The sequence below is a fragment of the Alligator mississippiensis genome, chromosome 1 (assembly GCF_030867095.1).
Source record: "Alligator mississippiensis isolate rAllMis1 chromosome 1, rAllMis1, whole genome shotgun sequence".
In the NCBI taxonomy this organism is placed as follows: Eukaryota; Metazoa; Chordata; order Crocodylia; family Alligatoridae; genus Alligator; species Alligator mississippiensis.
Genome location: NC_081824.1, coordinates 442,089,765 through 442,115,090, shown reverse-complemented (window position 1 = coordinate 442,115,090; position 25,326 = coordinate 442,089,765). Strand labels below are relative to the sequence as shown.

At 40.0% G+C, this 25,326-nt stretch overlaps 1 long non-coding RNA gene across 2 annotated transcripts in view; it reads right to left on the bottom strand.

The window, feature by feature from the left end:
- Window positions 1-18,313, bottom strand: part of LOC109281826 (uncharacterized) — a 32,875-nt gene extending 14,562 nt beyond the window's left edge. For both annotated transcript variants that reach the window (XR_009461918.1, XR_002088609.2), the window contains exons 1-2: window positions 18,187-18,313; window positions 4,667-4,743 (exon numbers count right to left, since the gene is read on the bottom strand). This is a non-coding gene — a long non-coding RNA (uncharacterized LOC109281826). The remainder of the gene's footprint in view (window positions 1-4,666; window positions 4,744-18,186) is intronic.
- Window positions 18,314-25,326: the final 7,013 nt, after the last annotated feature.

Here is a 25,326-nt window from a genome sequence, read left to right as displayed (position 1 = left end):
CAAGTCATAATACTCCTCAGCCACACAGATAGCCCTGTCAAAATACAGAGACAGTCTATCATACCTAAGGACAACAAAAAACATGATAAAGTTAATATTTATAGTCCTCTCCAAGGTCTTTTTGTGCAAATCATGGAGCTGTGTTTTCAACGCTTCAGCCCTTCAGCCCTATGTGTCTAAACCATATTTTTCACAAGAAATCAGGATGCAAGATGACTTACTCTCCCTCAGCAAGGAGAGAGAGAAAAAAAGTGGGTCTGAAAACAACACACTATTTAGCATTGTTATTTATCTGATGCTTGTGCTGGTTGGCAGTCAATATTTGCACCTCACAGTTTCTGCAGTAATATATGCTAGAAATATTGAGCTCTACCTGTACTTCTGCTTTCTAGTTTTTTTTCATTTAAATAAATGCAAGTTTAGTTGAGGACTAGATCTGTATCTATCCATACCTCTACTCCTGGGATAAGCACATAGCCCCAAACAATGTTTTGGACAGTTAAAGATACACTTGTTTATCACATATAAGGTCTTCACCCCTCAATTACACCTGTACATTGTATTATCAATTCACTAAATAGATTTTTTTTTAGGAATAAAGCATAACACCTCTCTATATAAGCTTATCTGCCTAGTTCTGCTGCCTCCTCCCTGAATGATGGTTATGTATTAGCCATTATCTAATTGGGAAAATAAATAGATTTGCCCAGCAACTCACTCCTCCTGCATGCAAGGGCCATGGTCTTAATTGCAGACTAATAGGAAAATGTTTACAAAAGGGTTTATCACAGCACGATTGGGTACACTTTTGCAGGACCCACTTGTTATTACATTGGCTGGGCACTGCAGAAAAAGACCAAATTTGCTAAACCTTTGTACAGATAAAATCTAAATGGAATGAATGCTTTGCTCATTTCTTTGACCTTTGTACAAGTCTTGTCAGGGTTAAGGACTGACTATTTCTCCTCAGTGAATCTAGTTTCAAGGGCAGGACTTTTACGAGGATGTTGCTCACACCTTGGCCTAGCTAACTTAGGTGCTCACTCAGACCTCACTGCCAATGAACCAGACTAACTGCACAGCACCACTATTGTTTGAATGTCTTCTGATCTGAAGAAACAATCTACTTGGTAAAATCAGTTTAAGGCTTGCTAAAGAAGTTAAATAGCTAAATGTTTCAGTAGCTGCTCTGGTAGAAATTTCTGTAATTAACAGAGGCTATACATGGAACATGAATGAGTACCACAGCAGACTCACTGACCTTGGTATTCCCACAACTCGTAATCTAATCTGACTTCCTTTCTCTTTTCCCATAGACCAGAATTTTTTATCCCTTCTACTTTTCCTCCCCGTTTCCCTTTCCACTACTTTCTGAAGTATGAGACTTTCCACTCCAGTTCATTAGGTCTGAAGTCATTTTTCAACTTCTTCCAAAGGAGTCCTGTTGTCCTGGGCCAATTGCTGAGAACTGCCTGTAAACTGTCAAAAAGCAGCATTTAAGAATTCAGAGCCAGCTCTTGTAAGTGCATGGCATTTACACTGAATTAGACTGCCTCATTTTTCATAATATACTGATTTCTGTAATGTTCTTTATATCCATTATGTTTCTGATTGATAAACAATCAACCACCCTGCTGCTGCCTAGCAAAAGGACATTGCAGCCAATTGTTCGTGCATTTGATCAAATTTCCTCAGATTCAAATCTCATTAAAGAAATATTCTATTTACATAAATCAGGGTGTATGATTCTGCTCTCCTTTTCATCTAGCTTACCCTTGACTGACACTGGCACTAGCTAAAGCAGCAGTCTGTCGTACTTATCCTGTCAATTAAAGTCCTATGACAGAAACTAAATACATGCTATAGAAGAATAGTTCCATTTTATAAACTATACCAAGAGTTGGCACATTTTTCAGAAGGGGGATGAAATGACACAGCTTGGCAGGCTTAGGACCAAGTGCCCCTGCTGCTTGGGTGTGGCATAGCGCTAGGAGAGCTCCCTCTTCGCCAAAGCCCCAAGCACCTGACTGCAGAATGATGCAGACAGAGCCCCCATCACCGACACCACGGTGCCACAGGCCAGGTACGAAGGCTCTATGGACCATAGGTTGAAGATTCCTGACTACAACTATTTAGTGGCCAATGGCAGGTGACAACTCTCCATTAACTGATTCTTCAAAATGATTGAGGTACTCAGATTCCTTAGAGCTGCAAAGATCAGCAGAAAATAGACTTTGACAGCTAAGTTTTATCGAGGGGGATCAGAAGCTTAAATAATTTTTGTTAAGTGTGATACCCTTGGATAAGAGGTCAGTAACTGTGTAATTTCATTTAAACCTATGAACCAGATGATTCTCCCCACAGGTGTTGGTGCCAGAACAGGTTAAAAAAGGCACTACGCAGTACCCCTACAAAAGTCTGAAGGGTCTAGTATAAACTCTGGGCACAGCCCAAAGTTGTGCTCCAGTTTACAATAGACTTAATGTGCAGGGCTGGAAACCCACTGGGTGAAAAACAGTTCCACCCATGACCCTTCCTGCTCATTTTTACTCTGTCTGGACTATCCCTAGTACATATTCTTGGTGCCTGACATGGGCATTAACAGAAATGATAGATGCACCACTATGTGCTACTATGTGCTGAAGTCTTAGCAACTTCATGCTGCTGCTGTTCAGAGAAGCCTCAAATGCTCACACCACAGAACCCCATCAGCCCACTGGAATCCTATCTTAGCTAGTAAGTTTCCTTCTGCCAGCATTCACACCAATATTCACCTCTATGCTGCTGCCCCTGTCTTAGCATAACTAGCAAAAAGATTTGCAAAGCAAATGTTCTGCTAGTGTGAATAAACAAAACTCAGTTGACTTCAGTGGAAGTACATCCATTGACCCCAAAGAGTTTCTTTCTCCCTTTGTTTTGCTCACAGCAGATCTCAACTCCTGATGGCCCAGCAGGGTAAACACAGCTACAGAAGAGTGAACTGGGATTTTTTTCTCCTTCATGCAACAGCAAATACATTTGTATTGCAAAATCTTTTTATTAATGCTAAAAATGTCAGAGACCACTGCTGAGTTTTCAGCTCTCTCTTGCCATACACATAGCTGGTAGCTAGCAATATCAGTCTTTTAACTTTGAAACAGACAATCAAAAGATGATCTTGTGCTTTTGCACTTCGCTTCTTTCTCCAAAGTTAGAATGATCCTTTCTCTGTCGCACAAGTTGTTGCTAGAAGGCATATAGCTCTGTTAGCTACTCTACTCCCTCAAGCTGCACTCTGCTCAGTTTCACAAGTGAAAGACTTGGATTGAGTAAGCAGTGGGGGTAGAAGATTTCCGTAGAAAAATTGCTGGAGCTAGTGATTCAGTGTGTGGGATGGTATAGGATAAAGAGACTTAAATGAAGGACATGGAAAGCATATTTCTGCAGGAAACTTAAGATACTGTGAAATTTGCTCTCTTGGTATAAATGACTCTTTCTAAAACCTCAGTTTTACAGTTCTTTATTTCTTATATAAATATGTTTCCCAAATAAAAGAGAAAACTTGCAGGAGACATGGGGATAAGATGAAAAATACCTAAGATAAAGAACAGTTAAGAACTATTTTCCTGCCTCTGAGTCAGCACCAAACAAACACCTTAGCAATGTTAGGGACATGTGCTTCTGGTCTATCTGTCTGTCAGACAGCATATAAATGGAGCTAATCAGAATTTTTTTTCCTTCCTCATACTGCTATTCTGTGTTCTCTGGCTGAGCAATATATACTGTGAGGCACCAATGTCTCCCATCTTGCTGAACTGCAATTTCAGAGTCCCTGATCAAGATGCATCATTGGAGATATAGGGTAGAATCCCATTTCACAAAGTGGACAACCAAAGTGCAGCTGGCAATTGTCCAAGTTACTGAGCTGCTGCTTACAAGGAATTTTGTTAGCCCCTTTGGGCATGTAAGTGCTCCCATTATAGAAACAAGGAGACATCTACATATCCTTAGAGGGTAATATTATTCCTATAAGAGGGTCATTTATTTTCTATTAGTCTCTCTATTAGCCCAGTTGATCCAAGATACATTATCTCTATTAAAATATGACCTCCCTAAAATTGTTTAAGAGCCTGTGTCTATGACTCTCTACCTTTTTTTAAACCATTGAGAAATGTCACTGCATTATCATGTTTTGACGTGTTGAGGTCCCTGAACTCTCACTGAAATCAACCAGTTGTTCTAGTTCCTCCCTGAAGTGGCTGCATTTCATTTTTTACCAAAGCCATTCCTCTTTATATTTTATCACAAAGCATTCATACAATCAATTAGTATCTGAAAAGGCTATTTGAGGTATATCTGAATAAAAGGTATTGTAGAAGTGTAAGTCCACAATTAATCATTGCAGTGAGGAGTCAGATGCAGCAAACAGTGCAAGAAGGACAGGACAAAGGAGGGTGGATGGAACAAAAAGTTTGTTCAAGGTTAAAGAAAAAAAAAGTGTTAATCCCAAACAGTATAAAACAAGTTTAAAAAAAAAATAGCTCTGTTCCTTTAGTTCATTTATCTTGTAAATGAATTAAAAGCATAACTACTTCTTCTCTATCACAAGTTCTCTTAAATGAAAAAGTAACTAAAACCTAATATCTTTTACACTCTGTATCAACGTACTGTAATAGATTATACTGACCTTTTCAGACTTCCAAGTTTTCATTGACTGACTGGCCATCTTATTTACTTCTTCATGGGCAAGTCTAGATGATAAAACTTAGGGAGAGTTAGATTAATAACCAATGAATTAAACAGCTACCAAAAGAGAGATACCACACCTTTGGTATCTCTTGCTATGTGGCAGAGACTGTGTTGATCCTAGGAGTTCAATTCTTTCAGATCTAGCATATTGAAAGCACACCAAAAAAATCTATTATCACAGGCAGAATAGATAACACACACAAATCAACTACATCTTTCACACACTTACATTTGTAATTGTGTCAGCACCAAATCTTAATCCACTGACGTCAAGGCACGATGCTTACATTTCTCTTTGTCTACTAGTTGTGCAGAATATAAAATGGTTGGGTTTTGATATTTGGGATCTGAAAATTGTACAAAGTTAACCAACATAAACTCTGAATATTTTTAACTGCAATCACACAGAAGGCAGCTGAAGCATAACACTTTTATAAAAACAATACTCATTGAATGCATCATTTTAGCCATTACTTCACCTGTCCTAAATTTAATTTAATGGTCATTACCAGAAGCACCATTTGTTATTAACTGATTATTAAAAAAGAATTTGGAAATAGATTACAAGTTAGAGAAAAGGGAAGAGGAGGGAGAAATTGAAGAAGAGAGGACTGACAGGTTCTCTTGCGGAGCAGATATTTTCACACAGACATTTATAAGTGTGAATATACATTTTATATTCTAATAAGTGAGAATAATTAGGAAACAACTTCCTTCTAATTTGGCATCTTCAGGTTATCCTACTTGCTGACTTATAACTGAAGTAGTATTTTAGTTCTCTGATGGGATGTTTTTGGCCCTTGGAAATTTACAATAAACTCAAGTCTAGCTGCTTGAATTGCAATTCGGTATAAAGTCAGGTTGAGGTTCTTGTCTCAGAAGAACGTGTCTGTGTGCTAGCTTATGGGAAATCACATGGTTAAGTAGAGCAATAACAAACCTGAATCTCAGATATAAAGAAGAGATCTGAGCTAACCTAACTATAGACAGGCACAGCTGTATCTTATCATTCTTAGCCTAAGGGGTTGTGCACCCTGGGATGTTAGCACGCACTGAAGTAGAGTGCAAATTCACAGCACACAAGCTGCTCCACAGCAATTCCCACTCTGAACGGAATAAGTATCTTGCATTTAGTGCAGCCTCAGTGTCCATCAGGGAGCAACTACAGAGCAGATTGTGCATTGTAAATTTATACCCTGACCTGAAGATACACTAGCCTCCCTTAAGCAAAACTGCATAGCAAGAAAAGCACCTGCAGCTGTTCCATTTGATTTTGTGAATATCTTATAAGGTAATGCCTGTTTTGGGTGTCTAGCACCACAGTCTATAAGAAATTATCAGTGGATAGTGGATTTCTAATACTCTTCCATTCTCCTCTGCTTAGGGCTGTTGTTACTTTGTTGCTGGTTTTTCATTCTGTGTACATCTTTTATGTATGTAAGTGCTTGTACAGCCTTCAGACCCGCAGTATCTGAGGACCTAAAATGTTCCAGTTATTGTTAGATAAATAATATTTACCATTTATTTGTGCATCAAGTGTGTCCTTTATGTTACATTAACACAAAATTCAATGAGACATCTTGTATGAATAAGCATTTACAGTAATAAGCCCCCTTTCTTTGACTAGATACAGTCAAATGTTCTGCAACCGTTATCCTCAAGCTTTAGGGGTTGAGATAAACTGGGACTTACTTTTAAATCAAATTACTTTTGGTGTTAGTTGTATGAAAATAAGAGACTAAAACTAAGTATAGAATAAATAATGTACTGCATACACAAAGGGATTGGCAGGACACTAAAGTTACAGACGTGGAACATTTACTTTCAGCATTACAATTTTCAGTCAAAGGTAGCACTGCTAAATACTTCTTATATTAGAATTACAAGATTGGTCCTCATGCAGAGACTTTTACACTACAGAAATATTATTTTAAAGATATTTTTATTTTCAGCTTTGTATCTTGAGAAACAAATTGCTAGACCCCATAATGCCTTTTATGCCTTAGAAAGAAAAGCAGCTCTGCACAGCAGCCCTAAGCATCACTAAAGAATACTGAGCATAGATCAAATTGACTAGACTGTAGTATTTATATAAAATACTTACAATGGTTTTACTTCTCTGAAACTCATGCCAAATAGCCTTTAACATTGGGGTATGTGAATGAACATACAGAGAGTCTGGAAGAAACTGTATCATCTGACACACATAGTCCCATGCCTCCAAAAATTAAGTGTGTACCTTCCCTACATGTAAAGATTCATAAGATATTTTATTAATTTTAACTTAATCACTTTGTTTGTGCCTGTTGTTCAGTATTGTCTCAGCTTTCCTCCAGTTCTCTTTTCTTAAGATTTGATTGCTCTGAGCTTGCTCGTTTACAATTAATTTCTTTGGTTGTGCTGCCACCTGGCGGTTAAATTTCATTTGGCACTTGGTGATGAAAAAACATTGCATATTTAAGTCCAAGTGAAATGAACTAAAATGCTGCTAGCCAAAAATATAATTCACTACAATTTAACAGCCTAAATCACGTTTTGAGAAAACCTGAAATGTATGGTATAAACATGCACAGGAAACAGACCATTCTGGGACCTCAGAAGGTACCATACTATTAGACTCCTGTGCATCAGTTAGACCTGGAAGAAATAAGGGAGGAATCAGGGGTCTGGGGTGACCCCTAGACTTGTTGAGGGGGTTATGAGGAGAAAAGAACATACGATTTAACAGAAATAAAGGTAGGCAAGCAGAGTATGGTAAGTGGCCAGTGATGTTTTAAGCTTGCAGTTTGAAGGCTCCTGTTGATAAAGGCCCTGGCACCACAACAAACTACATGCCTCCTTAAATCCGACTATCTTTCTTATTCCAGACTCATTCATCACAGCACAGTCCCTAGCTTACAGCTTTGGGTAACAACCATACAAAGCATCACACTGCCACATTGGTTCTTTCTCCGAGTTTCAGGCACATTTTAATCTTTTGATTTTCTCCTCTGCACTCATTCTGGAAAAGCTAGGTGAGACAGCAAGCTCAGTCTGATAGTTGCTCTGAACTTGATTGCATACCCTCTCCATTTTTGTGAAATAGAAGGTGATTTTCAGATTAAACTAAGTAAAGCATTTTATCAAATAAATAAATAAATAAATAAATAAATAGTTTATGGACCATGTGAAGCTAGGGAAAAGCTTAAGTAATGAGTGACATGAGTGAGTCAGGAATGGCGAAACTACATGGAAAATAAACACACAAGCCAATTCCAGTCTGTGTTCTCCTCTTTCAGTGCTCTTCTCTTGAAAGAAAACGCTGGATCTAAAAATCAATCTATAAAATCATGTTGTGTATTTTGGGGGTTTATAGTGAATAGCAAGTTCATGAACCTTTCAAAGAAGTTTCTTTTCCAAAGTTTGAAGCCATGGAACATTCCTTCTCCTTCAGAGGGGCAGAAATTATACTTTTATGAAAAATCTGAATCTGAAAAATACAACCCTGAATATGGCTATTTGTCATTCCTTATGATATAAAATGATTGATTACAGCATTCCCTGTCATAACAGCCTGTCCATGATGGATAATTATATCACATCCGGGCAAAAAAAAAAACAAAAAAACAAACAACCCTAAATCTAATTCTCTGACTGCAATTCAAAAGATGTTTTTTCTTTCCTTGCTTCTAACCTTTCCTGTGGGTTGTAAAATATTGTGCGATTTTGTTTTCTAAAGTGACATTGGGTGGTAACATTTTGTCATAGCAATGTTCAGTTGTGCAGCTCTACATGCAGGTTTTTTAAGAACCTCATTTATAAATAATTTATGCCTAGCATACAATTAATGTTAGCATTGCACAGAAATTACACAATTCACCTCTCCTGTGCACACAGAGTTATGGCTCATTGTTACATGTTTCCAAACACGTGATGGCATACTAGTTCAGCATGCTTCAGAGTGTGGGTGAGAGTTAAAAGGAAGAGGGAAAAATTAAATCAATTAGAAAGCTTCTGATTCAATAGCTGTGAACTTAAAACACCCTCTTTGGATTATAATTCTTCAGCTCTAGGGTATGGTGGGTGTAAACATGGTTTTATAGGAATCATTAGTTAGAAAGGAGGAAAGTAAAAGGCAGGGCTCTTCAAACTGTGCAGCTTCTTGTCAACTGCCCTGCTGATTACAGCAGACTAAGTGCAATGTATGGATCAGAGGCTTTTAGTTGACTCTGGTGGCAAGAGGTACATCTAAGGCAATATTGTTGGTATTGACTACCACTGCAGGAATCATCACCAGCAGCAATCCCTCACAGTCAAGGATGATTGCCATTATCTGTGGGTTCAAAGATAGCCAACACGGCCAATCTGGGATTGACAGGTTCTACTCTGTAATTTGGGCACGTGTTTCTTTGTGGGGTGGGTGGCTCTGGATTCTTAATTCAGTCTGCAACACGCTGTTTCTGCCACTCCTGCTTTTCCATCTCTGGTTGTCATCTTGAAGTTTCATAATACTGAGATCCTTGCAGCAGATTGTTCCTCTATTTGGGGCGATCCTGGCAACAGTCTACCACAAGTGGATGTCGATGTTATTTTCCGCCCCCCCCCCCCCCCCCCCCGAGCTGGCCTTAAGGATGTTCTTGAAGCTCTTTTTCTACCCTCCTCTTGAGTGTACAACTGGACTGAGCCAGGAGAATAAACCTTGCTTTGGGAAACTAAAGTTGGATATCTGGATGATATGGCTGGCCCAGCAAAGTTGACGTTGGATGATCATCGTCTTTATGCTTATGGTGTTTCCTTGCGAGAAGATGCTAACATTGGTGCGTCTGTGATCCCACTGGATTCAAAGCATCTTTTGTAGGCAGCACTGACAGTACTTCTCCAGTGACTTGCAGTGTCTCCTATACATTGTCCCCCATCTCAGCTCCATACAGTTATGTAGGGATAGAGACAGGTAGAGGTAAAATACAGGCAGCACAGAAGTACAATACACCTCACATTCACAGGGTCTGGTGACTATCTTACAGGCAAGCTGTTAAAGAGGTTTTTTTTAGATGAAACTGCTTCCTAGTGTCCCCCAGCTTTCTCCTCCTCCTCTTCATGTGCTGCTAAGGACATGTTTGTAGGAATAAGCAGTATGCGTCTCCAGACAGTGGCTTATTTTTTCATTGGGAATGTATCCTGATTTAGTAAATTTGCTGTTGTGACCTCCTTCCCCTTCTCCAACCAGCTCACATGTCTTTTAATCATGAGGTTTATGTATTAGAGACAGAGTTTTTGTTCTGAAGTTGCTGACAGTTTCTCTGTTTGTAAAGAAAGGTTGCCCAAATAAGGCCAGTTGTAATGTTGATAGAGGATGCTTAACCACTTACTTGCTATCAATTGCTACTTCTGCAAAACGCTACAGCACAGAGCTCAAATGCTGGTGAAGGGGCAGAAGCCCATAGCCTGACCACATGCATATTAGAACTGTTACATCTCTTGGACAAAGATTTGAAAGTTTGATAGATTCCTGTAGTTCAGCCCAATACGGGGGCAATAAGTATCATTAAGTGGAAATTCATGGCCCATTATTAATGTAGAACAGTCCCCATATCATCTCATAGAAAAACTGGCCAACTGGCTACATCACAGTCTGTTGGCTGGGGAATTGGCTCCGAGGTCAGACCCAGAGAGTGGTAGTTGATGGAAGTCAATCATTGTGGTGTGCCGTGACCAATGGAGTCCCCCAAGGCTCCGTCCTTGGGCCTATTCTTTTCAACATCTTCATTAATGATGTGGACATTGGTATCAGAAGCAGACTGGCCAAGTTCGCTGATGACACCAAACTTTGGGGTAAAGCATCCACACCTGAGGACAGGATGGTGATCCAGGCTGACCTCGACAGGCTCAGAAAATGGTCAGAAGAAAACCTTATGGCCTTTAACACCAAAAAATGCAAGGTACTCTACCTTGGGAAGAAAAACCCGCAGCGTGCTTATAGGCTTGGCAGTGCTACGTTTACTACCACCAGAGCTGAAAGGGACTTGGGGGTCATGAATGACCACAAGATGAATATGAGCCACCAATGTGATGTTGCAGCCGACAAAGCAAGCAAAACTCTTGCTTGCATCCAGAGATGCTTCTCTAGCAAATCCCAGGATGTCATCCACCTGCTGTACTCAGCCTTCATGAGGCCACAACTGCAGTACTGCATCCAATTCTGGGCTTCACAATTTAAAAAGGATGTGGAGAACCTTCAGAGAGTAACAACTAACCCCTGACCTGAAATGGTCTACCAACCACTTCCTGTGGATGACATCACTCTTTAGTTAGGGAGTTAACCCTTACTCCTGCAATGTTTAGACCAGAATAAACTCTCAATCTGAGACAGTAATTTCCTGGAAGGACTCTGCTTTGTATTATCTGCTTTGGTTCTTTAGAGGAATAGGATATGCTGCCTATAGGAGGTGAAAAGAAGGCTAAGCTTTGTGGAGAAAGCTCTTCACCTACTTGCACAGCAGCAAGGAAGGAGGCCTTGGATAGATTTAGGATTTTGAAAAGGGGGTGCAGGTGGTGTGGCACATCATCACATATAACACATCACATTTTTCTCCAGCTAAAGAAAAACTTGAAGCTTTACTAATATGCTAGAGGCCTAGCACTATATTATTCAGTTTAATATCAAAACACAAACCAGTATAACTATTGGAATATGTACTAATTTACTAGATTATAAATTAGGTTTAAAAGAAAAAGGCAAACTAGGTAAAATATAGTCAAAAGATATTGTGCCATTAGTCCTATAGCCATTACAGTTAAGTGCCTCCAATACTTCACTGTCAGTCATTTCTACACTTGTGTTAATATCATCAAATTAAGGTTTTTAGCTAGACCTAAACATAGTCTGTGGGGCTGTGAAATAGAAGGGATACATTACCAGGAATGGCTAACAGATAGCAAAATTGCAGGAAAAAAGGATAGTTTGAATAGTGGAACATCAAGACCATTCAAGAAGGAGAAAGGGTTGTTAACACCTGTGAAGTGGAGAGAGATTAGCAGGAATCAGGTAGATGGTAATGGGCCATGAAGTCAGACTCCATCAGAGCTGCCCGAATAAAAATGCTGCTGCCCCTCCCAAGCAGTGAGTTTTAAAGTTTGAGTGAGACAGGAATCGAAGAGGACTGCAACTGTACCACTTCATTCTCCCTGGATCCATCTCTGGAGGAGCCATGAAACAGCAAAGGATGACCCCACAGGAACAGTTACAACTCTAAAATATGCTTTTGCAATTGGTAAAGCTATGACAGTCAGGTGGCTGCAAAGGCAGGGACCCAGCAAAGACAAAATGAAACATAGATGGCATCTTTGGTGCAACAGCAGTGATTAAAAGATTGTTTTCCTGTGACAACATAAGAGAGCCAAAATGAAAGTTGGCCATCCTGTAATACAATAAAGGGTTATTAAAATGCTGGAGGCATTGCTTTGTCCAAGATGATTGCTACAGGTGATTCTGAGGTTTGTATTGTAACATTGTTTTAATAGAGTTTAACTGGAGACCAAGGAATTAGTGCCCTTCTTGCCATAAATTGGCAAGATTGCAGCCCTGTCAAGAGGGTAGTACTTAGGCATTTTATGGAAATACAGGAGAAAAAACATATCAAAAGGAAAATCTCAGATGGGAGCTGGGAGGATGCCATTAGTCCTGGGCCAAAAGCTAAGAGGTCAGGCTTGAGTAGTGAGTCAAGCCAGTGTCCCATCAGCAGACATATTAGACATTCAGTCGGATTGGAGCAGTTTGTTGATTTGGCTCCAAAAGATGGAAGGACAGGTGCAAAGGCACCTGTCATAAACATTACAGGAAGTGACTACAGTTGCAGAAAACATCAGATGCTGGGACGAAAATTACTGTTACTTTGAATTAGGTCATTTCTATGAGCCGGGGCAGAACAATGAAGAGTAGGTGGCATGACACACAGTGGTAGACAATGTGTGCGGTGTGGAAATTTGGAGGAGATTTAGAGACTGATGTAAAAATAAAAGAAAAATTAAAATTAGAGGAAGCACAAAGAAAAAGCTTATAAAAAGCCTGTATCCTTCCAGGGTAATGAAATGGGGCATAAATAAATAAATAAATAACAAACCTGGAAGAAAAAGGAAAAACAAACAGCTAATTAAATTAAAAAGTACAGGCTACAGATTTATTGCCCTCCCATTGGCAGAATAACAGGAAAGAGAAACAGCAACCTTGAAGGACAATGCTGATCTAAATAGTAAACTGTGCAACAGAAGCCATAACAGATTCTAGATGTGCCTAAACCCGGATATGGAGGAAGCATTTCCAGAAGCCAGGACAATATTGCATATTGGGGTTTCATGCTAGAGACAAAGTAACTTACCGACAGATAAAAGGCATGTCCCCACATGCAGGGGCACGCACAAGCAGCAGCAAAAAAGTAGCAGCACAAATTTTTGCATTTTGCTGCTGTGTATGCACCTGCACATGGACTTTGGCAAAATGCCCCACTTTGGGGAAACTGCTGATTCCCTGCACCTCCCGACTCCTGGCATGCTGGAGGAGCCGGGCCAGAACTACAGAAAGGGAGACACTAGCTGGCAGTGGCACAGGTTTTTATTTTTGGTTTGGGGGGGGGGGGGGGTTTATACTGGCAAATGCCAGTATCAAATTCACAGTGCAGCAAATGGTTGCATGTGTGCCATGTGCAGTTTGCAGCGCCTCAAACAGCTTTGAGGCACTGCAAACCACACAACTGCACTCATCTGGATGCACCCAAAAGGTTCAAGTAGTTGCAGGAGGACAGTTGAACATTGTAGGGAAGGGACGTGAAAGAATCTGCCATATCTTGTTTTACCAGAAAAGGACTGGTTAGTTTTCTGGACCTTGTTTGTGGCCATGGTTAAGAAAACCAAAACCCCATAAGAACAGAAGCATGTACAGAAAAAACGCAGCAAATACAGGATGGACAAAATAAAACATCTGGGAGACATGAAGGAGCAATATGGTCAATATGAGGTAGGAGATCAGTTTAGCCACAGCTCCAAAGACCAGAAGACAACTCATTGGAAGAAAGCTGAAAGCTTCAAAAATGCCTGTGAGAAGGAGGGAGATACCTGTGGCTAGGACAGAACACCAGAAGGCTGCACTGGAGAGAACTGGCAATGGCAAAGCAGGAAGAAAGGTTATAGTTAAGACGGCCAGAAAAGAAAGAACAGAACTAAAAGATACTGGAAAAGTAAAAACTGTATGGAAGGAAATGAGGTGAAAGAGGGCTGGAGTGAGGGAGGAAGTAGGTCTTGGGGGTTAATTGGTGCTGGATAGATGCATTAGGGACCCGGAGGAGCCTAGACCTCAAGAAGTAGGGTCAGCCTGTTGCTCTCTCACCAAATCCTACCCAGTAGAAGAAAACTCATAATAGCAGACAAAACAAAGAGGTCACAAGGGTGACAAGGAGCCCACCGAAAGTGGAAGCTATATTGAGTAGCAGGAGACTGCAGAGTATAACAACATGAAGATAGAGACATAGGAAGTGGCACAGGGACCCTGAGTCAGCAAAACAAGGAGTGAGAAAGGAAGATAATCAAGGATGGCAGAAGAAAAATGGACCATACTGGCTGGAGACAAGCAAAGGTCATGTCACCCCAAGAGGTGTGAGCTGGGACCACAGAAAAAGTACACACTCCTCTTGTTTAAAGGGGAGGCTGTAAGTCAGAGGGTCATAAATCTCATGCCCAAAGACACATGTGGCTAGGGTAATGCTCCTTTGCGCAAGCAGGGATCAAGACTCCTGAATTTGTAGATCTAGTTCAAGCTGAACTTAAACTTGAATAATTACACAATAAATTTGAGAGGGCTCCCAAATTAATCTTGTGGTGGTTTAGGAATCTGAGGCATAAGTGTGTGTGCACGTGTTTGCTTACAGATATCAATAATGTGATTTCAGTCCTCAATATTCCCTTTCTTGGTGGTTTCCCTGGGGTATCCTTTGAATTTGTTGGATGAAAGACCAGTGCACGGGTTCAGCAACCAAGATCTTTATTGAGTGACACACATAGATCAAGTGGGGAAAAGCAATGCTTTATCTAAAGCCATTCATACTCGCACACACATACCCACAGGCCAATCCACTGGTGCCCAGGTTCAGTCACAATGGCCAGCCACGGTGCCTCTGGACATGATGATCCTATGGGAGGGATGCTGGTAATTTTCTCCCGTCGGATGGCATACAACGTCGTCAGGACCCGGTCTTCACTGTCCTTTTATACTTAGTTTAGGCAGATTTTGCTGCAGTGCCCCTCACAACCCACTTAGCCAATCACCTTGTTGCTGTTGAGCTGGCTCTAGTCACATACCTCATGGCTTAGACATGTAGATGGATGACAAGGTTTAGACATGCAGATGGTAAGATGGATGGTAAGGAGTTGCTTTGATTTACAACATCCTGAGACAGGGGAGACAAGGTGTCTGCTTGCTCCTTATCTTCTTGTAGATGGTTTGTTTGTTCTTCTTGAGGCTGCTGTCTCAGTAGACTGGGTATGCTTGATACCATATTAATTCACTCATTCATGCATTCATCTGAAATTAATTTGTGATAATATTCTCAACAAATCTAATGTTTTATCTGACAAGCACTGAGCTCAAAAACTGTGAAGTAGATCTTGTATCATAGCCATTTTTGGTACAACTGATGAAGAAGCCTCAGCTTTCAACACTCATAGGTGATACTTTCAAAGATGGACCCTTCATCCAGATCAGGGCTGTCCAACCAACATCTTGGAGGTCACATGTGGCCTGCATGACGTAAGTTGCAGCCCCAGGCTCCCACCCAGCCACTGTTCCAGAGCACAAGAGGAGGAAGGAAGAAATGGCCTCTTAAATATTAAGTTTCTCTGCCACCTCTTTTGTAAGATCAGAAATAGAAATCAGCTCCACACGTGCCAACTACCAAGTCTCTGGGAAAACATTTGACTCTAAGCAAAATTAGGCCAGCTCATGTCTTCTATATTCTCAGCACGGGACAACTGACATGAAAATAGCATTTAAAAAGTTATGAACTGAGAACTCTCCTCACATCAGTGTCAACTTCACATGTAGCTTTTAGGCAAGTATATTGTCAAACAGGAAAATGATTGAAGAAAATATAAGTAAGGAAGAATCAGGGAAAACCTCTCAATGCAGCTTCCCAGTACCTTTGTTTCAGGTGCAGCTATGGAAACACAACTGGCAAGTGGTGTGATCCACTATGGTTTTAGGTAGGACGAGTTAAAGATAAATCACCCCCAAACTATGCAGCTCGCTGTAAATAGGATCAATCATCCCACTGATTTCTTAAAGTGTAATGGTGAATATGACATGCTGACAGACACTATACAGACTATGAAAATGCATGACTGAATCAACACCAATAAGTAACCTCATCTAAACCACAATTAAAAGGCAGCCAGGGCCTGTTTTGGCTCTTTAGTACTTCATAGAGCAGCAGCAGCTTCAGGTTTAATAATACTCATGTACTTCGATCCAAACCAAACTTACTAGTAAAAGCATCTCTTCAAAACCAAATTCACAACTTTTGCTAAATTGACATTCTGATGTCACTCAGTTCCACTGATGAAATCCCACCACAGGTTTTGTAGCATCTTTTTTTGCCTGTGTGTTTCAGCAATAAGTGCTGAGACATGGGACATCTTGAAATTCATCTTTAAATGGATAATTTTAAATTTTAGAAACAAGTTTCTGATGAAAATCCTTCTTCAATTGTGACCCAAGATGTGAGCTGCTAATTACTGTCATATAGGGGAGTAGAGAGACCCTTTCTCCTACGTGTTGGTTACCCACAATGGTTGTAGACTGTGTGTGTGTTGGGGGGGGGGGGGTATTTTTTTTAAAACCGAAAATTGAGGATTTTTTTTTAAATCGGAGAAAACCAGGATCCCTGGTGATTAATATACCTAGTGGAAGCCTTTCAAAAACCTACTCTGGTTCTTCTGTTGGTAGGAAGAGGTGGAAAGCCAACTTTGCTATCAGGAAGGTGGTCAGGATATGCCTTTTAGAACACTTGTGCTCATACATGTGTAACAGTTTCAGACAGCTACGGTAACATTTAACAACACAGGACAGGAAGAGAGGTATGTCTTACTGCCTCTACTAGAAGAGAGAATATATGGCATCTCATTCATTCTGATCTAAAAATGCACTTAAAATTGTATGGATATGTTTTGCTAGTGGTACCATGCAACTTTTATTAATCCAGTGATGATAAGCATCAGAATTTCCCAGCATTATGATTTTTAAAAATTGCAATGCATTCAAGGCAGGGACCATTTCTTACTATGTATATACAACACCCAGAACAGCATAAGGCCTTGATTAGGGCTTCATTAGGGCTGACTGATTCTACTTAAATGTAGAATAAAAAGGTGATTAGGGCTTTTGGATTCTACTTTAATTATAGATTGCATTGACTGTCATTAAACATTGTGCACAGTCATGCCAAATTTTAAAAATAAAACTTTTGTGATGCATAATTTCTGACTGATTATATAGAATTGAGCGTACTACAGAATATTTTACAAACACAATGAAGTCAAAGTATAACTTATACAAACTTTTTGCATGACATTGTGAATCTGCTCCTTATCCATCAAAATATAGCAACAGTACTAGAACCTTAGGTGCAAAACCATTTTAGTGGAATGCAATGGATTATTTGCAATTATTATGTCTGAGTTTACAGCAATGAAAATATGGGAGTAACCTAAGTGATTTTGCAGATACTTTACTGTCCAATTAGAAGTCTTCCCAAGTGGAAAACAAAACTCTTTTGGTTATATTGGTCTGTTATTTCCAGATGTTTTACACACTAAACTCTATGCTGCCACGTCAGATGTATTCAAGCCGTGGAAAGCATGCTGTCATTACTTTATGTGAGTGCACCATTCATAAATTGGGTCAAAAACATCTAAGTGAACCAAAATGATCGTTACCCATTTAAGCTGTTCTTATATAAAAAAAAAAAAATCCAATTCTATTGCAGTAGACACTACTTTATGCCTATCCATATATCTATATCTATCTGTTATAGATATATATCTAGTCTAAACTGCTATTCTTGGAAGAGATATTAGATGTTGTTACCAAGTTTTATTTGACTTGGAAAATTAAACTTTATTTCTCAGAATGTGTCACATGCTAGAAAGTTCTTTGACTTGGTAGTCAGTTGGATACAATCACTGCGGGCTTATGATTTACTAATGTCTTTAACCATCTGGTCACCAAAAACTTAGTGTAAGCAAGTCAGTGCACCTGCTGCTGTACTGGCAGGTTTTGCCCCCTTAGGAGTCCTACTGAAAGTTCAAACAATAGTCTGCAAGGAAGCATGGGTGCCTGCATCCCCACTGTCTGGCTTTGCTCCTTTGAGAACCCCTCAGCCACTTCTCATAACATAAAACAACAATCCTTCGTCCAAACAAATGAGTAAAGCCAACCTTTAGTCATTAGCCTTTTCCCAGGTAACAGGAAAGAGCCCTTTAGCTCTGGCCTCTCCTCAGTGCAGGTTCCTCTGGGTTTCAGTCTGCTTCAATTCAGCAAACTGCTCCTACCCAACTTAAGCTGCTTGCTTTCTCTTCTTGAGCTTTTAATTGCCTGGTAATCTCCCACAGCTGGGCTCCTACCCAGGGCTATCTACCTTCCTTAGAGGACTAGACTGCCCTGTTACACTTAGGTATGATTAATTTTAAATATTGGACACAAACCACTGGTGTCACTTTTATATTTTTATAATCTTTATGTTTAGCTAAGACATCATTTTGTTTCACATTCAGTGGTTTCCAAACAGAGAAGGATGGAACTGCAGACAGCAGGCATCTATCATGGACTGCCTTTAATTGTTTTTGTTGGGGTTTAGTTTAAGTCAATCTTGAAATTTAAGTGCATCTGCTCCTGGCAATCTGGCATCTAATTTTTTCTGCTCTGCATCCCAAATATACACTGACATTTATTTAAAAGCAAAAAAAAAAAAATCATAAAAAGACTTGCTCTCCTAGGAGCATAAAGGTTGACTAGGCTACAAAATTCCCCATTCTCAAGCACAAAATGAAAATCTGAACTATAGAACAAGGTTCTCCATTGTGCTCCAGAGGCCACTGGTGATTCAGAGAACACTAGCTGTCGGGACTAGAGGACTGACTAATCAAATAACAGTCTTTTCTTTCTCAGCTGCTAAATCCCATGAGAATAAACTAAAAATATATTAAATACATTCCTAATATTAAAAGTCCATGTAATTAGTTGCTGCAATTACCTTTAAAATGCTGTGCAAAATTGTAAAGGGCATAGAACAATGGAAATGCACATTTCTTTCTGAGTTAACAGTGACTTTCCAAAATTGCTTAAGGCTAGATCCTGCAAACTGTTTAGCACCTTTACTATTGTACCAATGTAGGTATACATGCCAGTTTCCAACATGTCCCAATTTTGATATTGGAACTTCTCACTTCAGTATCAAGGCGTAAAGTAGTTAGCATCTAATCTCTCATTACTTCAATAGGAGTTCAAAGGGCTCAGTGCCTAGCATGATAAAACCTGAAAACCTAAATTACAGTATAGAACAAAGTCCTCCATTGTGCTCCAGAGGCCACCGATAATCTGCAGAACACTAACTACAGACCTTCTGGAGAGAGTCCAGCGAGGGCAATGAAGATGGTTCGGGGGCTGGGACACATGATTTATGAAGAGAGGCTGAGAGAACTGGGCTTATCTAGTCTGCAGAAGAGAAGATTGAGAGGGGATTTAATAGTAGCCTTTAACTATCTGAAGGGTAATTATAACTGTGGGCAATCATTTAAAGTAATAACTGTTATTCTGCTTTTAACATTTGAATTTTTCCCATGCATGCACTATGAAGAGATGTATCACTGTATACTGCAAGGCCAATTCTAACAACACAACAGTCACACAAGTATTGGATACAGCAGTATGGACATACTTCCATTTGAAAGGAACTGAGTCTCAGAGAGAGCATGCAGAGAACCTCAAGCCCTCTAAAGACACATAATATGAATTTAGTGACTGTCAGATATTTCATCACAATAGTCAGGGAAAAGGAAGTTCTCCTTTATCCACAAATGATGTAGAGCACAGCAATGACTGTGCAAGCCTTCCATATTGCCCTACCAGGGTGTCTGACCACAACAGCACCTGCTCACAGCCTTCTATTTATGGAATTATGGGGGTTAATGAAGTGGAAATATTTCTCCACAATACAAAATGAATTCCTAGCTGTGAAATAGACTCAAAGTCACAATGCTATTATCACCACCTTGTATACTGATCACTGGCCAGGACCCTCTTATATGAAAAAGTCTGTGAAAGATGCCATGGTCAGGGCAGCAACTGAAATCATTCATGTTGTGCCAGTATAGTCAACACAGAAAATGAAATTGGCACTTATGAACTACCTATGGCAAAAAGGGACAATGTTGATTTTGCTGTATGTCTTGGGAGGAGTACAACAACATGCAAAGGCACCACCTCATCCAGAATACACCTCATCCAGAGTACACACACTAATGCACTTCATTTCCCCCTACCTTTTCTCAGCTACTTGGAGGATGATATAAGAAAATAATTTAATCTTTGATTTTTAAATTATTGGGGCAAAGACAGATTGTGTTTGTTCAGCATCCAGAACAATGGAGCTGATTTTGATCAAAGAATATTGGTGCTACTATGCAAGGAAAGGCTGTCTGAAAGACAAAAGGAAAAGCACCGTCTTTGAGAAGGCAGGCACTATTTCTATTCGTGGAGGAACCAAAATGTATATAAAGCTTGATCAAAACCCTATTATGACCTAATTTTAAAATATTTCTTCAGGCCCAATGCAACTTCTGTAGACTCTTTCAAATGCTCCCATTTAGAGATGCAAGCCTGGAGTCTGGAGTTCAATTCATTCATTTGCATAGACCTACTTTTTTGACTTGGCTCCGAGACCTCATGCCTATCTGGGGGAGTAATCTTTCAGTCTTGATTTATTTCTCTTCGGACCCATCTCCTTTGAGACTTGTTACTGTTAGCTAAGCTAATACTAATTAAGCTTGACAAAAGAAAAAGAAAAACTGCTTAGTTACTCATGTAGATAACCAGCATGGATTCAGGGGCTCCACCTGACTTCTTCAGTTCTTTAGTTTCCAGCATAAATTTTGATTAAATAGAAAGAAACTAACAGGGTCAGTTCCTTGATGTTTATAGAACTTTCCACTGGACAGCTAATGCTGGAGGAGTGGGAGAGAGCAGAAGTCTGCCTATTATTCTAATGACTGCTGCTTTCCAAAGGATTTTGATCTTCAGTGCTGAGTATTTCTATGAATGAGATTACATTCTATCTATTTGAAAAGTACAATTCCTGGATAAACACCATATTTTCCTTGGTAAACAACTGCAGTTAGATTATCTCCATAGCTTTTCAAGATTTTTTTAAAAACTTTTAAAGAAATCTTATCCAAAAGCCACAGAACAGGCCCTTCACATCTCTAAATACAAATACAGCAGAAGAAATCCAAATCAAAAGACCAAAAATATACCATTGCAGGCCACAAATATAGGACACGTTTGCATTATGTGTACTTGGTGTTTAAAGAAAGGGTTAATTTTCCAAAATAAACTGAAAATAAGGAGTGAAACTGATTGAAAAGAAAAAAATAGAATTTTAGAAAGGCAGCAGGAGTTAACAAATAGGGAAAAGAGAGAACTAGATATTGATACAATTTTAAGTTATTAAGTGTAGAAAACTGAGAAAGGAAGCAAAAGAATGAAGATAAAAATTCATATGTGATAAGCAGGGATCCTGGTTTTCTCTGATAAAAAAAAATCCCCACAATTTTCCGTGATTAAAATGAAACACCACTAATACATATGGTGTTTCATTTTAATCATGGAAAAATGTGGATTTTGGGTTACTTTTTCTAATAAATAGATAACTAAATATCAGTTATTGAATCGGCAGCAGCCAACATGGGTGGTTAATAGAGGTGTGCGAAACAGGCCATATTCGATTCAGATTCAGCCTGAATCGGGGACAGTGATTTGATTAATTGATTTGGATCATTGTCCCGATTCGATACAGCCGAATCCGAATCTGAAGATTCGATGCTGACTCAGAGAATCAGTGATTCAACCATAGACACAGCTTTAGATGTTTTTTCTACATGCCTCAAGGTACCAGGTGCCACCCATGAACACTGCAATGGTGGGGCAGATGGACTGTCCCACAGGAGCATGGGGGAGCCCCCTGTGGGCTCACTTCCAGGTCCGTCACTGAGCGTACGGGAGACACTCCCTCAGCCCCCACCCCACGCCTTCCTGGCTTGGCGATTGGTCACAGGGGGACCTCGGTGCCTTCCCAGACCCAGGAGGCACTAGTTACCAAGCCAGGGGGTGGGGTGGGGTGGGGTCCCCCGCACACTCCCTGGCAGACCCAGAAGTGGACCAGGAGTACTCTGGTTACTTTTATCCTGCTTCTGGGGTGATTTACTACACCCACTCTCATTGGTGAATTAACTTCTTATTCTTCTATTACATCAAGGTATGGCAAACGAGCCCCAGGGAGAGAGATTTCATTAGTTACCCCCACACGGCCACAATAGACTATCTGTATTGGCCAAGAAAATCTTTATTGGTGCATGCCTAATAAATATATTTCCCCTGTATTCAAGGAGAAGTAGAATGATGTTCTTGTATAACACACAGATAATGAGAGGTTTTCCAGTCCTTTAGAATCTAAGGAGCATGTTACAAACCATCTATTGGGTTAAATATTTTCTAACATCAATAGGTTTGGATAATCCACTGTCCTGGAAAAGCTAGCTAAGTTTGCCCCAATGTTATTTTTTTTAATCAGTTTTGAAACAGTGGGAAAATTGCAGAAGACTAGAAGAGAACTAATATGTGACAGTATTCAAAAGGAGTAAGCGGGATGATCCAAGTAATTATAGGTCAGTTACTTTGACATCAGTCACAAACACAATAACAGAAAATTGATGTAGGTTTCAATTAAAAATAATTATACCCCCATGCTTTAATTCATGCCAAAAAATATTGACATCATTTTATGGAAAACTGGTCTTCCAAACAAGTCTCTCCATTTCTTGAGAAGATTACAAGCTTGATTAATCAAGGTGACTTTGTAGTTAATAGGCTCCTTTGAAGTGTTTGACTGAAAATTAAACTGAAAAATTAGCATTTTGCAATAGCAACAGAGCACATATGAAAGCAGATTAAGAACTGGACTAACACATACACATGAATGGACAGGTTGTAGGATAATCAAAAGGTGAACTCGTTGTGGGGATCCTCAGAAACTAACAGGCTTGATACTCTTCAAAATTGTTGTTGATCCAGATAACTGTTGCTAAAGAACATAGCCTTACATAGTCATTGAGCCTCCTTCCAGAAGTCCTATCTCTTCTCTTCACATCTTGTGGTCTTATTCTAGTAGCTTTCTGCCAGGTCCCTGCTAGAATAATAAATTCTGATCTCCTTCAGTCTCTTAGAACTACCACCTGAATAGCAGCATTGATTTCCCTGTGACCACTGGAGCTGTTAGACACAGCTGGAGACAGCTCCATTTTGTTTTAACCCCCAATTGTGGAAATAGTTTATGGATTACAAAGATTTTCAAAGTGATCCCTAATGAGGGCAAAATAATCACACAGGGCAATGTGGATCACCTGGTGATCTGGATCCATTGTAAGTGTACTTTAAGGCAACAAACATAATCAAATATCTGACTTATGACCATGCCTATGGAATGGAATGAAGGACTGTAGCCTGGGAAAGAGCAAGCCTGAAAAGGACAGTGATCAAGCAAAACGTGAACCATCTTGCAGTCATACGAGTTTGTGGGATCCTTAAGAACAGTCAGTGGATTTTCCTTTTACATATAGTATTGGTAAGACTAAATTATTACATACAGTTCTAGTGTCCACATTTGAAAAACAGGAAAGGGGACAAAAAGGAACAAGGACAATGATGATCCATGAGCTGGAGAAAGACTTTGTAGGTGGAACTACACATGCAATTAGGGCAATGAAATAAACTCCAGCATGGTTCACACTGAAGTTTATTTCTCCTGGGTATAGTGTTTACATGTGTACCTGGAACTGTAGCATATTGAGCTAGGGTGGAGCGGCCCTGGGCTGGCAGGCTTATGGGGGTCAGCTCCAGGCTCTGGGTGGTGGTAGCAGGCAGAGGAGGGTCTGGCTGGGGCACGAGGCAGGTAGCCCCCTCACTGCAGCCCCCTCATGTCCCAGCCAGCCCCAGTCACCGTCTAATTGTGCATTGTGGTGGTGTAAATTACTCCACCCTAGGACAGTACTTGCCCCAGACAGTATTACCCTATGACAGAGTTAACTAATTTACTGTACCCTAATATGGCCACACGTGTAGACAGTGACACTTCACTATGGAGCTAATTAGTTAGCTGCAATAAAGCACATGTGTAGTTGCATGTACCCACTGTGAACAGCTTGGAGTTTAATGAAAAAGACGATGGATAGATGGCTTGCTTTTGGGGAGCTAGCACCAGACACTTACAGCCCAGTTGACCAAATAGTCTATTCACTGTGCCAAAGACCCCACCTTCCATTATCAACTTGTGAAGTTTTTAAAAAAGCACCTTCGTGGTTTCTTCCATGGTGCTCCTCAAGAAAAGGACTAAAGCTATAGAAATATCTACAAAACCACCTCTATTTATTTCTTTACTTGATTTCTGTGCTGTCCTCTCCAAAGCAGTCTCCAGGTGACTTACAATAAAAACAAGTTATAAAAATATATAAAATAAAAATTAAAACAATTCCCCCAAGACTACCCCAAAACTTGACACACCTGCTAGAATCCTGCCTAAATTTAAAAGGTCTTACACTGCTTCTGAAAAAAACCAAACATGGTTTCCAGTATTGTCACATAGCTCTCCCATCTGTCTGTATCCACACGTTCTCCCCATCTTAGATGTAACACTGCCATTTTTTTGGAACAAGGCCTCTGCTAGTACATTGATACAGTCTTAGCACAAGGGGATACAGAACTGGAGCTCTCAGTGAACTGGAAGCAGAATCTAGGGCAAGGTTTGAGTCAAAGTTGTCTGAAGACAGCTGTCATTCAAACTAGACCTTGTAGAAGGTCTTGTGAAGGGAAAAGGTGCCACCCCTCTTCCACAGGAACCTATTGGATATTCTCCTGCTTTGTCAGCCTACCATTACCTATTCTTGGCTCTGATACTTTTCTCAAATTTGACAACAAAATTTCACCTTACTTCAGATATCTGTCTTCCCTGTATCCATCTAGTCACTTTTCTCCTTTGCAGCAATATCCTTCCTGTTTCATCGTTTCTTTTGCAACTTTCCTATCAGACCCCTGCTGATGAGATCCTTCAGGATAATCCTCAGTTTTTCCTTTCTTCCACATAGAGGAAAGAAAAAAGACTGTAGCCTTTTATCCTTAACCACTCCTCATTAAAGGAAGCTGGAGAGGTAATTTGATTTTCTAATAGGCTTTTAATGACCCTTGTAGAGTTGGAAATAAACTCTATCACTGATTTTTTTCTCCCTGCTCGGCAGATAAAGGAAGCATCC